This window comes from Primulina huaijiensis, chromosome 10 (assembly GCF_012295235.1).
Source record: "Primulina huaijiensis isolate GDHJ02 chromosome 10, ASM1229523v2, whole genome shotgun sequence".
Taxonomy (NCBI): Eukaryota; Viridiplantae; Streptophyta; class Magnoliopsida; order Lamiales; family Gesneriaceae; genus Primulina; species Primulina huaijiensis.
The window spans coordinates 12,378,855-12,393,086 of NC_133315.1; positions in this window are offsets into that span (position 1 = coordinate 12,378,855).

Sequence of the window (14,232 nt, forward strand, 5' to 3'; positions counted from 1 at the left end):
CATAATTTATCATATTAAAATCATAAACATCCATAAACATTTTAAAATAAACATTTTAACAGATTAAAAATCCGTAATCATTTAAAATAAACATTTTAACATATAAAAATCATAAAAAGCCATAAAAGTTTTAAAAAAAACATTTTAACATCATAAAAATCCATAGACATTTAAAATAATCATATTAGCATATTAAATTATAAAAATCCTTAAACATTTAAAATAAACATCTTAACATATGAAAATTCATAAACCTTTAAAACAATCATTAACATTTGATCCTAAAATATCATAAACATTGAAAATAAGAATTTTATCATATATTATTGCATTCGGGCACTGCAAGGACGTCTACCCATTTTTCAGTGTAAAATGACTGTTTTACCCCTAGAAGCATAGTTTTTCGTATTTATCCTTAGACCTCTAAACGTCGACCCAAATCATTCCAAACTCAACATACAACCTTAAAACACTCTTATAATTATTAATTAGGCTTAAAACTTAACTTTTCGATAGATTCCTTGATTCGTTTTTAAACATGGACGTACATCCCGATCTTGAATCGTATGGACTCGAAATTTAACCAAACATTACCAAACTTAAACCAAAGCTTTACAACACATAACTAAACCATATTCAACCAAATTCAAGCCCATTAAGACCCTCGATCAACCTAGGATACCTACTGAAAATTTCTGCACCAAACCCTAGCTCCTATTTTCGACCCTAGCCATCCTAACCATGAAAGCTTCGATGCTAGCCCTTGTCCACCATGACCAGACCCTAGACCACCCTCCCAGGACCCTAAACGTGCCCACAGCAAGATGCTGGACCAATCCTAAAGCCCCAAACGAGCCCAGCCCTTCAAAACCGCTATTCCTACGTGCGTACGTCTCCTATTCCCATGCGATCGTCTCACCCTTCGAGACACCCCTTATGCAGCCACCCTAGGACTCTCCTATGACTTTCTTAGGACTACTAGCCATGCCCTAACAGCAGCCACAGCCATGACTCGCAAAGGACACCCTAGCCGAAGAGCCTCTGCCCACAAGGACTCTTATTATTTTTTTTTCGTGCAAGCCTTCTTCCCTACTGGTGCAGCCTTCGTCCAGCCTCCTATGGCCCCTAAAAATGTTGGAAAAATGTCCCTCCAAGTTATCCTACCATGGCAGCCCCTTTGTGCATCAATAGGAGGAGTTTTGAAAAAGAAAAACTCTTGTTTTGTGCATGTATAGTCATAAAAACGAAAATATAGAAAGTGTATCATGTTTTTCATGCAATCATGTACCAAACACATAATATGGTGTGAAAGATGAGAAAAAAGAGATTAAGGCGTGCCTTTGCGTTATTAACACATGATTATACGTTGACGATTGAAGAACGACAACACGAAGACGATAGCTTGATTTTTCCTTGCAAAATTTCGATCCTCCTTGAAGAATATGATGTGTGTGCCGTGAGTTTAAGGTGCAAAGGAGTCCTCGAATTTGTTGGGGTGAGGGAGGCGTGGGTGTTTTTGGGGTTATGGGGGGTGATTAACATATTTTATAATTAATAATTCCTTAATTAAGTTTAGGCCCATTAAACATACAAATTAGGCCCATTAATGCTTAATTAGAATTTAATTAAAATATTAAAATAGTTTTGTTTAATAAGTTTTTGAATTTAATAGCTAGGTTGCCAAAAAGTTCGTATTTTTGTTGAAGAAACCAACATCGATAAAAATTACGTCCCGGAGTATAAAACCACCTCAAAACCCCTTATTTTCAAAAATATGAAAAATCATCAACCATATTTTAAATAATTAAAAACAATTATTTAATAAAAACATTTTACGATTTTCGGCCCTCGGTCTCCGTTCCTCGATCGCAACTTGAATAATCCTTAAAAATATAGTTTTATGCAACCATGTAGAAAAATATATTTTAAACATGTCAATATGCACCACATAATTAAATTATGCAATTAAAACAATTAATTGAAATACACAAGGAATTTAATAACTTGTATGCATGTGGTTCGCGTAGACCTTCGAATTTTCGGGGCGTTAGATTCTTCCCCCCTTAAATTGAATTTTGTCCTCGAAATTCGCTTATCCTCGAAAATCAAAAGCTTAGACTTAGTTCTAGTATCCCAAAAATCTACGCTTCCGATGCGCTACTACGATAAAACTTAAATGCTAGAATGTCTTTACTTCTCCTTGATCCTAATTAAATTTTCCTTCTAAATCCTTATTTTCGAATTGCAACTTAAGAAGAATCATGATGACTTAATGCTATGTTATTATAACCTCGAATTTCAACTTTTCTTACAATTCCCAATATTAAAAGATAGACGACCATACTTATCGTATATTATTTTCCTTATTTTATACCCAAAATGCTCATCAACTTATCGAATTTCAATCTTAAAATCCCAAACACATTCGCTAACGCTAAGGTTTTTCAAGCCTAATATTGTTTCATCCTTGAAAAACCCTTGATTAACATTCCTTATAACAATATAACCAAGATAACCCAAGGTTTCAAATATTCTTAAAAGTCTAAATCATCGAAAATTCTTATCATTTTACCCATTCAATTGTCACTTATTGCTAACTAGTCCCAAAATTCCTCTGCAAAATCAATTCTTAATTTCCTCAAAAATTACCCTAATTGGTCCTTGCTACTACTTAAATTATAATTCACCCAAGTGTAGGTTGGCTGCAAGTAATATATTTCGTAAATACGAGATCGATCCACAGAGAGGTTATTTTAAGTTTAAATTTATTAATTTATAGATTATCAAATGCAAGAACGAAGTTTACAAATTATAAATTTTGTCAAGGCTCGAGGATTTATTCTTGGTTTATGCAATATTGTTTAACTAAAAGTAAAACAAAGGAAACCACCATAAATAATGGTTCCAAGAAAATTAAATATTTAAACAGACACACCTAATATAATATAGTTCCCACTATAGAAAATATCGAATTCACCGATATTTTATATATGGTACCTATGATTATAGGTGGGGCCCGGGTCCGATATCTAATACTAATAATTATAATTGTAACAAACCAAATGATCGAGTAAAATACATAATTTGTGGTTCACAAATCCACATAAACATCGTCAAAATAATATAATTGTCTCAAATGTTTGAAATATAATTTTCAACATGCCAAAATAAAGAAATCCCAACATCATAAAATAGCTCCTAAGACCCGAGAATCCCACTCTAACTCGTATCTCCTCGCCTTGAGCTGGACTCTGGCATCCCAAGCCTCGCCTCACCTACCGTCAAGCACATGAAAACAAGAGGTACAGGACATGCCGGTGAGTATAAATCCAGTATGATACAATCAATAACATATGAGAATTAAAGTGACAAATATTTCATATTAAATTCATAAAGATGCAATATAATGCAATGCATGATCAGAAGCTATGGGCTATCAATAAATCTCAAGATCAAGTGAATCATCTGGTCATAGGGTACCCAAGGAAAGAGAATCCCCCCGCAACATCCACTGACTCATCCGCTCGAGGTGGGGTGCTGTGTTCTACAATCCCAGGACTATGGTGCGCATATAGAGAGTGTTCAGGCCATAGCAGCGACCTCCGCATACACTATGCCAACTCAACTATAGCCCCATACGTCCAACAAATCAATAAATCAAGGCGACCTCCGTCATATCAAATCTAAATCAACAAGTGGCTCAATATGCAATGTAATGATGCAAATCAATATCATCATTTCGATATTATAATAAACTCATCTCAAGGCCACAATCATCATCAAATCACAAGTAATTCATCAAGCCATAGAATTTTCAATTTAAAATAAAAATGATACTTTTACCTCGTATGTTACCGACCGTAACATACCTTTCAAATATTACCAAAAGAAGATCGAAATGTGTAGGTGAGAAGTCTTGAACCTCTGAATTCTACTATAATTCAAGAACTTTGATCATCTATCAAAACAGAGTAGTTTCTGTTCAAAATTCATAATTAATCCAATACTGCTTCAAATCAAGATCCGTAAATTTCTTAACCGTAATATGCCATAAAAACATTTATTGAATTATTTTATCAAACACATGCCATGCGTGCTAAAGAGTTAACTCCTTTACTTTGTCATTGGCTTCAATTCCATTTTAAACCTCAAACCAACACAATTTCAACATCTCCAACATCTCAAATATCAACTCAAATATCAATTCTAAACTTCAACCCATTTCCAAACTTGAATAAAATATAACATACTTACACCATCTTGAAGATCTTGAAGAGAGGATCACAAATCTAACTTCATTTCATAATTTCTTTGAACAGTTCTCCCATAGATTGAAGAAGAAATGTAGAAAATGGAAGGAAAGAGGGTTTCGTTGGAAGAGAAGGAAGAAAAATGAGGAAAATTATGATACCATTCGATTTTTATGCATTCCCAACACCAAAACACGTTTTTTGTACAAGTGCTGGGCGCCATGGCGCGTGTTTTGGTGCAGGGGCGCGCACCATACTGCCCAACACCCAAAATTTCAGCAACCCGCGCGCTAGGGCGCGGATCCTGCGCGATGGCGCGCAGTATTCTGCCAAAAACGTATTTTTAACTTCAGAATTTGCGATAGTGGTAAACTACAAAGTTGTATCCCTATGTCTTGGCTTGCATCTCCAATTGGCCTCATGTCATTTGGAGGGTTGAGTAAAAAGTTATACTCAATCTCCCTACATGTGTCATTGTAAGAACGACGATACGCACGACACATTTCGGGGCGCTTTTGGCTCGTCTTCCCTAATGATTTGACCAAAACTCAAAATAAGAAAGTTATAGCCTTATGTCTTATATTTCTAATAAAAGTGGCCTCACATCAATTGGATCAATATACAAAACATTATGCTAAAATTCAACCTTTGATTCTACCCATCCATGATTCTACAAAACATTTCTGCACTTCCATGACCTATTTAGCTCAAATTCAACCTTTGATTCTACCCATCCATTATCTATTCCATTCTATAACATTCATTACCATTCATACCATAACGTAAAGCCATAATCCATCACAACTACTGCCACAATTTTATTTTATTTTCAAAATTCGGGCATTACAATTCCTCCCCTCTAAAAATAGATTTCGTCCTCGAAATCAATCATCTCTTTCAAGTCTAAGATGTAATGATCAATACTGAAAATAAAACCGAGAATAGAAGCGTACTTCATTTGAATAACTCTGGATATTTATGCCTCATTTTATCTTCTAACTCCCAAGTTGCCTCTTCGACACCATGTCTGTTCCACTGTACTTTAATCAACGGTATCAATTTATTTCTGAGTTGCTTATCTTTTCTATCTAGAATTTTAATCGGTCTCTCAATGTAGCTCAAATTTTGATCTAACTCAACTTCATCGGGTGGAAGTACATGAGAAGGATCTGGTTGATATTTCCTCAACATGGACACATGAAAAACATCATGAACACCTGATAACTCAGGAGGAAGAGCTAATCTATAAGCCAGATCACCAACACGTTCCAAAATCTCATACGGACCTATGAATCTCGGTGATAATTTACCCTTCTTTCCAAATCTAACTATACCACGGAAAGGAGATATTTTCAGAAAAACTCTGTCACCTTTCTCAAAAATCAACGGCCGTCTCCTGATGTTCACATACTTAGCCTGCCTATCCTGAGCAGCTCTCATACGACTCTGAATCAATTTCACCTTCTCTGTCATATCTCTTATCATATCAGGTCCTACAATTGGTGCTTCAGATAAATCGTCCCATTACAAAGGAGATCGACACTTCCTGCCATATAATGCTTCAAATTGTGACATTCCAATGCTCACTTGATAACTGTTGTTATAAGAAAACTCGACAAGTGGTAATGAATCCTGCCAACCAATGCCAAAAGCCATAACTACAGCTCTCAGCATATCCTCTAATGTCTGAATAGTACGTTTTGACTGTCCGTCTGTCTGAGGATGATATGCTGCACTCAAATGCAAACGAGTACCAAGGGCCTCTTGTAAACTCTGCCAAAAATGAGAAGAAAATCTGGGATCACGATCTGATACAATCCACTTAGGCACACCATGCAATCTCAAAACTTCTCTGATGTACAATCTGGCCATCTGATCATGCCTATATGTCATCTGATAAGGAATGAAACACGAAGACTTAGTTAATCTGTCATCGATAACCCAAATTGCATCCCAACCCCTCGACGACCTCGGCAATTTCGTGACAAAGTCCATGGTGATATGGTCCCACTTCCATTCTGGAACCTTAAGGCTATGCAAAAGACCTCCTGGTCGCTTTCTTTCTGCTTTCACTTGTTGACAATTCAAACAACGAGATACAAATTCTGCTATGTCAGATTTCATTCTTTTCCACCAAAATTGTTTCTTCAAGTCATTGTACATCTTTTTACTTCCAGGGTGTACACTGAATTTACTGCAATGAGCATCACGCAAAATCTGCATCCTCAACTCTGAAATATTAGGAACTACAATACGATCATTCACAAACAAAATACCCTCATTATTGACCTGAAATTCTGATTGATGTCCTGATTTAACGAGTTCAACTGATTTCTGAATGCTTTGATCCAACCTTTGGGCCTCTTTAATTTTTACAAACAACTCGGGCTCTGCCTGAATCATAAATACTCTTACATGTTGAGTATCTACCACAAAATCCAAACCAGAGAAACAACATTCTTCTACTAAATCAGATACACTGCTAGTGATCAAAGACATATTACATACTTTTCTGCTCAAAGCATCGGCTGCTGCATTAGACTTTCCTGGATAATATTTTATTTCGCAATCATAGTCTTTCAACAAGTCTAACCAACGTCTCTGTCTCATGTTCAACTCCGCTTGTGAAAAGAGGTATTTCAAACTCTTATGATCAGTGAATATCTCAAATTTCTCACCATACAAGTAGTGACGCCAAATCTTTAAGGCAAAAACCACTGCTGCTAGTTCCAAGTCATGCACTGGGTATCTAGACTCATGTGGCTTCAACTGTCGTGAAGCATAGGCAACAACACGGCCATGCTGCATTAATACACAACCCAGTCCTTGATGTGAAGCATCAGTGTGCACTGTAAATCCCCCTACACCTGATGGAATAGTCAGAACTGGAGCACTAGTCAATCTCTGCTTAAGTTCAACAAAACTAGCCTCACATGTCTGTGACCAAATAAATGGTGCATTCTTTTGTGTCAGCTGGGTAATTGGCCGCGCAATCTGTGAGAATCCTTTAATAAATCTGCGATAATAGCCTGCCAAACCCATAAAACTACGTACCTCAGGAACTGATGTCGGTCTAGACCAATTGATGACTGCCTCAACTTTACTCGGATCAACTGATATACCAGCCCTTGAAATCACATGTCCAAGGAAAACCACTCTATCCAACCAAAACTCACATTTGGAAAATTTAGCATACAACTTTTCAGTTCTCAAAATCTGCAAAACAGCTCTCAAGTGCTCGGCATGCTCAAATTCAGATTTTGAATAAATAAGAATATCATCAATGAATATCACAACAAATTGATCTATATACCTTTGAAACACACGGTTCATCAAATCCATAATTACCGCAGGTGCATTGGTCAACCCAAAAGGCATAACCAAAAATTCACAATGCCCATACCTGGTACGAAAAACAGTCTTAGGCACATCTGCCTCTCTAACTCTTAACTGATGATATCCAGATCTTAAATCAATCTTAGAATATACTGAAGAACCCTGCAACTGGTCAAAGAGATCATCAATCCTTGGCAAAGGATACTTATTCTTTACTGTGGCTTTATTCAACTGTCTATAATCGACACAAAGCCTCATAGACCCATTTTTCTTCTTCACGAATAAAACTGGAGCACCCCAAGGTGAAACACTTGGTCTTATATATCCTTTAGCCAATAGATCCTTAAGTTGTTCCTTTAGTTCCTTCAGTTCAATTGGCGCTATCCTATAAGGAGCTCTAGAAATAGGCTGTGTACCTGGCATCAACTCAATGTTGAACTCAATCTCTCGGACCGGAGGAAATCCTGGAATTTCATCTGGAAATACATCTGAAAATTCACTAACAATTGGAATATCTGCCAATTTAGGTACTGACCTTGAAATATCAATTGCATAAACCAAGAAACATTCTGCTCCTTTCTGCAACAAACGAGTCATGGACAAAACAGATATCAAAGGAATCTTAGCTCGAGAACCCTTACCATAGAATGTCCAATGATCTGTCATATCAGGCCTAAACTTAACAATCTTTTGAAAACAGACTACAGTAGCCCTGTATCTTGTCAACATGTCAATACCAAGTATGCAGTCAAAATCAGACATCTCCAACACAATACAATCAAGCTCAATGACATTATCCTCATAACGAAATTCACAACCACTTATCATTTCTGCTGACCTCATCACTTTGCCCAGTGGAGTAGAAATAGATAATGTAGATGATAATGGCATAGAATGCAGTGAATGCAATGAGACAAAGTGCTCAGCTATGAAAGTATGTGATGCACCAGTATCCATCAAAACATAAGCAGGATAACCTGAGAGAAAACAATTACCTGCAATGACATTATCTGGAGCATTATGTGCCTCATCCTCCGTGAGTGCAAAAACTCGACCCTGTTGTCTAGGTGGCTGTCCTACCCTGTGGCTACCACTCTGTTTGTTCTGATCTGATCGGTTTGACTGCTGATAGGAATGAACTGTAGGGTTCTGACGATTCTGGTGAGGTGTCTGTCTCGATGATCCCCCACTCTGAGACATATCACTGCCACGGTTAGGACACACTCGAGCATAGTGTCCCACCTGGTTACACAAGTGGCAAGCTCCCGAGATTCCTCTACACTGATCGGTATAATGTCTACCACCACACTGACCACAAGTCGGACTTGAATAACCAGTGCTCTGAACTGAACCAGACTGTCTCGATCCACTAAAACTCGAAAAATTACTGCCATGCCTCTTAAATTGCTTGCCTCTAGCCCGAAACTGCTCTCTTATGTTGCCACTGTTACCGCCATTATTACCCTGTCTGAACTGCTGTCTATACTGTGGCTGTTGGGGTCGTTGCATCTGAGAACCTCTCTGCCTAATGATTCCGGTTTCAGCTCCTTTGGCTCGATCAAGAGCCTCAGCAAAAGTGTTAGGCCTTCCGGTATTAACCAAGGTAAAGATATCAGGGTTAAGACCATTTATGAAGTGATCGGCCTTAGCTTCTTCATCGGATGCTACATGAGGAGCAAATCTCAGTAAATTCGAGAACTTAGCAACATAGTCCTCAATATTCAAATTTCCCTGCTTTAAATTTGCAAACTCGGCTCCCCTATCTTTCCTGTAAGAGGTAGGAAAGAAACGCTGATAAAATTCAGATTTAAAAATATCCCAGGTAACAATCGTATCTCGACCCTCTAAAGCTTTCTTGGTCATGATCCACCAACTCTTAGCAACATCCAATAACTGATGAACAACTAACTTGATTCTACGATCATCTGGATACTCAAGAGATTCAAATAACTGGTCCATATTCTCCAACCAGTTCTCACACTTTAATGCATTCTCTGTACCCTTCAACATCGGTGGGTGCAAAGACTGAAATCTGGCTAACAGTATCTCCATCGGAGTCGGAGTTATATCCATCTGAGTATGAGTAGCACTGCCCTGATCTTGTGCCACTGGTACGTTCTGTCTATGTCTACCACGACCTCCACCTCGAGTAGCCATGTCTGATATAAAATATATCAAACACATATAAAATCACAAAATCACAATCATCTCAATCTTGTATCAATCATCTCTGGCTCTCGAGACTCGGCAATCTCAAAAATCTCGAATAAAACTCAACAATATAATATCTCAATTTAAATCATGTATTTCACATCATAGCACAATGAAAATGCTAACAAATATATCACATGATCAATCAATTCTAACTAACTCGATCTACCATGTTCCCAAATATATTACGCTCTGATACCACCTAATGTGGGGCCCCGAGTCCGATATCTAATACTAATAATTATAATTGTAACAAACCAAATGATCGAGTAAAATACATAATTTGTGGTTCACAAATCCACATAAACATCGTCAAAATAATTTAATTGTCTCAAATGTTTGAAATATAATTTTCAACATGCCAAAATAAAGAAATCCCAACATCATAAAATAGCTCCTAAGACCCGAGAATCCCACTCTAACTCGTATCTCCTCGCCTTGAGCTGGACTCTGGCATCCCAAGCCTCGCCTCACCTACCGTCAAGCACATGAAAACAAGAGGTACCGGACATGCCGGTGAGTATAAACCCAGTATCATACAATCAATAACATATGAGAATTAAAGTGACAAATATTTCATATTAAATTCATAAAGATGCAATATAATGCAATGCATGATCAGAAGCTGTGGGCTATCAATAAATCTCAAGATCAAGTGAATCATCTGGTCATAGGGTACCCAAGGAAAGAGAATCCCCCAGCAACATCCACCGACTCATCCGCTCGAGGTGGGGTGCTGTGTTCTACAATCCCAGGACTATGGTGCGCATATAGAGAGTGTTCAGGCCATAGCAGCGACCTCCGCATACACTATGCCAACTCAACTATAGCCCCATACGTCCAACAAATCAATAAATCAAGGCGACCTCCGCCATATCAAATCTGAATCAACAAGTGGCTCAATATGCAATGTAATGATGCAAATCAATATCATCATTTCGATATTATAATAAACTCATCTCAAGGCCACAATCATCATCAAATCACAAGTAATTCATCGAGCCATAGAATTTTCAATTTAAAATAAAAATGATACTTTTACCTCGTATGTTACCGACCGTAACATACCTTTCAAATATTACCAAAAGAAGATCGAAATGTGTAGGTGAGAAGTCTTGAACCTCTGAATTCTACTATAACTCAAGAACTTTGATCATCTATCAAAACAGAGTAGTTTCTGTTCAAAATTCATAATTAATCCAATACTGCTTTAAATCAAGATCCGTAAATTTCTTAACCGTAATATGCCATAAAAACATTTAGTGAATCATTTTATCAAACACATGCCATGCGTGCTAAAGAGTTAACTCCTTTACTTTGTCATTGGCTTCAATTCCATTTTAAACTTCAAACCAACACAATTTCAACATCTCCAACATCTCCAATATCAACTCAAATATCAATTCTAAACTTCAACCCATTTCCAAACTTGAATAAAATATAACATACTTACACCATCTTGAAGATCTTGAAGAGAGGATCACAAATCTAACTTCATTTCATAATTTCCTTGAACAATTCTCCCATAGATTGAAGAAGAAATGTAGAAAATGGAAGGAAAGAGGGTTTCGTTGGAAGAGAATGAAGAAAAATGAGGAAAATTATGATACCATTCGATTTTTATGCCTTCCCAACACTAAAACACGTTTTTGTACAAGTGCTGGGCGCCACGGCACGTGTTTTGGCGCAGGGGCGCGCACCATACTGCCCAACACCCAAAATTTCAGCAACCCGCGCGCTAGGGCGCCGGATCCTGCGCAATGGCGCCCAGTATTCTGCCCAAAACGTATTTTTATCTTCAGAATTTGCGAAAGTGGTAAACTACAAAGTTGTAGCCCTATGTCTTGGCTTGCATCTCCAATTAACTTCATGTCATTTGGAGGTCTGAGTAAACGTTATGCTCAATCTCCCAACATGTGTCATTGTAGGAACGACGATACGCAAGACACACTTCGGGGCGCTTTTGGCTCGTCTTCCTTAATGATTTGACCAAAACTCAAAATAAGAAAGTTATAGCCTTATGTCTTATCTTTCTAATAAAAGTAGCCTCACATCAATTGGATCAATATACAAAACATTATGCTAAAAAACCACAATTACTGCCACATTTTTCATACCGTTTCTGCACTTCCATTACCAATTTAGCTCAAATTCAACCTTTGATTCTACCCATCCATTATCTATTCCATTCTATAACATTCATTACCATTCATACCATAACGTAAAGCCATAAACCATCACAACTACTGCCACAATTTTAATTTTTTTTCAAAATTCGGGCATTACATTATATATATAATATAAATATATAACTGCATAAAGTAAATGTTAAATTAAATCATTATATTTCATTTAGAACAACCGGCAGAGCCACGCTACTGCCTAAATGAAATATATGATTTAATAAGTTAGTTGCGGGAAAGTAAAAGTTAGTTGCAAAAAGTAAAAGTTAGTTGCGATAAAATAAATGTTAGATTGTTAGATATTAGTATAAATCATAATATTTTATTTAGAACAACCGGCAGAGCCACGCTATCGTATAAATGAAATATATGATATANCTTCAATGGCATCAAGCACTTGATGTAAATTTATAACAACAAATAATTCATTTTTATACCTACAATAAAAAGAAATTAGCAAAATGAAAAGAAATAAAGAAAGAATATACAAAATATAAACAATCTTACTTCACCAAGAATTCATCCTCTTCACCTTGACATAATAGATTTAGCTGTCCATGAGCTTACTTTTGATCAACACTAAAAACATCACTCATAATTGAGAAAATGAAAAATATATTGGAATTTAGAACTTTTATACACACTCACACTATATTTTACAATGAGATAGAATGATTCTCAAGCTAGCACAAGGTCTCTATTTATAGGCCAAATGAGAGAAAGAGTAAAAAATTTTATTAATGCCATGTAGTTGTAATACTAGTCTTTGTCTCCTCCAACTTCAATTTCATGTCCCTTCTTTCAATGCTTTGTTCCACGACTTTAATCACCGAATTTGACTCTGCTCAAAACAGCAAAGATGTGGGGAATTGTCTGTAGATCAATTTGGCCACTTGGTTCACCTCATTTGGTTAAATATTGAAATAGTTATAATTTCTTTACTATATGCTGGTCATTGTGAAAGTAAATTTGTCCTCCTTTTGATATTTTCACAATTTGATCAGTTTAACCAACTTTTTAGGCAATCATGTCTTCTGCAAAGTTGTAGATAATTTCTCAAGGATTTCAAACATGTTTGAATCACCTCCATTTGAATTTTAAAATATAGGTTTTAACATATAATAAATTATTAATTTTAAGTTTCAACACACCCCCGCACTATCTTATTACTAGTCCCTTAGTAATAAAATTTATCGGAAAATCACAACCTAGATTCTTTATTCATTTTATATATTCAAATATACAAACATATTCATTTTAAAAACAAATTCATTTACCGATTTATATATATATGTATTTTTTCATTTAATATAATAATATATAATTAGATGTGCTTTAATTGTTATTTTCACATAATATATAAAGTAACACTATATATATATATATTTTTAATCTCTAAATTTTTTTATGATAATATAGTCAAAAAGATAATTCACACCACCTTCCATAACATGTATAATATCGAGAATTTTTTTGTAAAAGCCCCAACTCCATATTCTTTCAGGTCAAAATATTTAATGGATAGCTGATTTACACTCATGGAGTTGGAATGAATATTAACTCTCATTGAAAAGGATAATTATTAAAGCAGACAATTAAATAAACTAATATTGAAAACAAAATGGAAAATTTACAAAGAATAAAATCCTCTTTTTTTTTTCTTTTTTTATTTTTCTTTTTTATTAACGTGACTGCAAATTTTTACAATGACATAAAATTTTTTTTTTATCCAAACATTCTACTATAAATGTCTATATATATAAACATTTATATAACGGATATATTCGACTACCTTTGAAACTTATCCAACACAAACAAATCTTTTTTTTAGAACATATTGATTGATGGATTTTTTTTAAGAACACATTTATAGTACATCAATTAAATCTAGGAAAAAATAATTACAATGAACAAAGAATTTTGCAGTCTGTTATTTATCTTCTATTTTTTTTATAATTAATATTTTTTTATAGGGGAGTTATATTCTTGTAATTAACTATTTTTTAATAATCAATTAAAGTTTATTAATTGTTTTCTCATTTCTCACCACTTACTCACAAAAGATGTGTGAGTATATATTATACTTTTACAAAAAAGAATTCTTTCAATTATACATGTTAACAACCATACAAACCATATCTTTTAACTATATTATCATAAAAAGTTTAGAAATTATTTTATTTGAAAACACACAATTATATATTTTATATTAATTGATCAAAAATATATATATATATATATATAAATTGGTA